At 43.7% G+C, this 2,749-nt stretch overlaps 1 pseudogene; it reads right to left on the bottom strand.

Moving 5' to 3' along the window:
* Window positions 1-316: 316 nt before the first annotated feature.
* Window positions 317-1,615, bottom strand: LOC126493033 (RNA-binding protein with serine-rich domain 1-like; annotated as a pseudogene).
* Window positions 1,616-2,749: the final 1,134 nt, after the last annotated feature.

The raw sequence follows: 2,749 nt of genomic DNA, 5'->3' as shown, positions 1-2,749 counted from the left end.
AGAGAATAACAGAGACCTGGGGGTAGGGAAAGATAAAGGTGTTTAACCCTAGAAGTTGACAAGGACTCTAAAGGGGACATGATCAGGCCTAACAGCAGAGCAGCTTGGTCCCCTTTCCTCAGATGTGGCACAGCAACAGCAAGAGCACAGCGAGGTTGCCTAGGTCCTAAGTCATCTGTGGAAAATAGTGTGTTACAATATAGATGCTTGCTCATCCCAGCTGGCTCTGCTATGAACCAGACTCTCAAGAACGGGAAGGGTGAACTTTCTAGCCAGAAAACTACAGGGCACCTTTATGGGCACAGTCCTGAATCAACAGTACCTCTGCAGCCAGAATCCTCCTGCAGAGGAAATATCTCAACTGCTGTCTTCAAAGCCCACTCCGTTATGGGATCCTTCCCTACAGATCTTCGTTGGCTAAAGAAAGGACAAAACTGAGTTGGGGGAACATAAGTTACAGAGGTACGAATCAAAGTCCCTGCTTATCGGGAAGAGTTGGAGCTGGAGCGGCTCCTATGGCGGTGGCCAGGAGATCGAGACCTCCTACGCACAGGAGACCTGCACCTTGGAGAGCGAGACCTCCTCCTCATCCGTGGGGGTGACCTGCGCCACATGGGAGGCAGTGGAAGCATTCTCCTGGGTGGGCTGAATCGCGTGGGGTGGCCGAGGCCAGGGTGCCAACACAGCAGTAGCAGTGATCTCTTGGCCATCAATTTGTCCTCTATCCATGTGTTTCAGTGCCTTCTCTGCTTCATCTGGATTCTCAAACTCTACATATGCATAGCCTTTGAATTGAATGAGGATGCATCCTTTCTACAGGCATGTCAATCATTTTAATTTTCCCATAAGTAGAAAATATTTCCATGATATGATCCTTGGTCACATTCCTGGTGAGCCTCCCAATGTTCACTTTGGTGGGCTTAAGTGAAACATTTTCCTCTCATTCTCATCTCTTTTAGGTGGTTTGGATTTGGAGCGGGAGGGAGCACCGCCTGTTGTCATGCCTGTGCTGGGAAGGGCTGGGGGAGCCGGAGGAGCTGCTAGAGCTGGAGCTCTGGGATGTGCTGGAGCTCCCAGAGCAGCTGCACGCAGAGGAGCTAGAGCCACTGCTTGAACCTGCGCTGGTGCTGGAGCCCGAGCTGGAAGTTGACTGGATCGAGACCAGGTGCTGCTGCTTCCACTTGAAGCACCGCGTCTCTTCCGAGTCTTATCCCTGCCACGATCCTTCTCACTCGACTCTTTAGTGGCCCCTTTCTCTTTAGAGCGATCCTTGGACTTCTCGTCAGAGCGGTCCTTGCGCTGATAGGAGAAGGAGCCCTAGTGCTGGACTTTTTATTATTTTCTTTGACTCCTAGAAAGCTCTTCTTTTTCACTCCTGATAAATCCATTCTCCCCTTTCTGAGGTGTTCAAAGCAGCAATGTCGGCCTCACTTATCTGAACTCTCACTTCTAACTTGAGTCTGAGAAACGATCCCTAATCGATTGCAATTTATGCCAAAAGAGCAGCATCTTCCCGAGGCTGCCATCTCCCCTGCTCTGCTCAGCGTTTCCCCACTTTTAGATAAAAGTATCATGCAAATTGTGATTTAAAAAAAAGCAGAGTGGATTTCTAAACTGGAAGGTTTTCCAAATAATTTCTCATCATAGGCATCCAGTTCTGTAAGTACTGTTCTAGTATAAATGGAGAGAGTATTACCAGAAATAGTGACCTATTCCCCATAGGGGGAAACCTTGGACAGCTAGAACACAGTGCTCCTGTGCTGTTTCTTTTTTCCTCCAGTCTTGCAAAATCCACTTATTATAAAGTTATTTAGCCAAGCACTCTTTTCTCCCCTTTTAATGAGACCCTTTTATTCCCACAATCTATTTTGAGTTAATATTTGTGTAAAATATTAGGTTGTGGTAAAGAACATTTCTTTTTAGTATGGAAAGCCAATTCGCCCAGCAGGTATTTGTTGGAGAAGTTGAAATAATTTCAAAAGAACAGAATGAAACAAAACAAAGTCACATTTTACTTTGCTAATTTCCTAGAATTCATGCTGGTTAGATTTAATGGCTGACATTTATTTGATGACTTGCAGAGAATTCACCTCACTTTGCAACTTCTCAATTAATACTAATTTAATTGATCAGCTCCCTTTATGACATTTTTTGTAATACAGAAGAAAATGGTTATTTTTATTTCTATATTCCCAGAAGCTTGCAAACATCAAGAATTTCTGGGAACACCACCAGCTTTTTTTATTTATACATCTTTGAAGTTATTCCAGTTCTGAGTGCTCAGGCAGCTTACAAGTGATTTTTTAATATAAACATGCTCTTTGTATACCATAGATTTCTTTTATGGCCAGAATTTCAGTTTAGCTACTTAGCAAAAAAGGACAAAAACAAAACACATAAAACCCGCATCAGATTTTATTCTCCATTATCCCCACTCTTTTATATCAACATAGACACTAAGGCAATGAAGCCAGGGAATAGTAATTAATGAAGAAGGAAGTTCCAGAGATTATTATAAGAAAGGCAGCACTGGAAGAATGGGCAGCAGCTCTTATTCCATTTCGTCATAATTTAGAGAAGAGAGCACGTTCTGAAAAGTCTACATTATAAGAACTTGGAGGAAATGGATATTAATGGGCATAAAATATTGTAGGACCAGAGAGATAACTTGGAGGTGGTTAAGATCAAACCAGAGAACACTGGTTTGATTCCAGGAATGGTGGAATTCCAGATGGTTGATGTGGGATTC

The sequence above is a fragment of the Alexandromys fortis genome, unplaced genomic scaffold, assembly GCF_014885135.2.
Source record: "Alexandromys fortis isolate MF-2015 unplaced genomic scaffold, M_Fortis_MF-2015_v1.1 scaffold_313, whole genome shotgun sequence".
NCBI lineage: Eukaryota > Metazoa > Chordata > Mammalia > Rodentia > Cricetidae > Alexandromys > Alexandromys fortis.
This window is presented reverse-complemented; position numbering and strand designations above follow the sequence as displayed.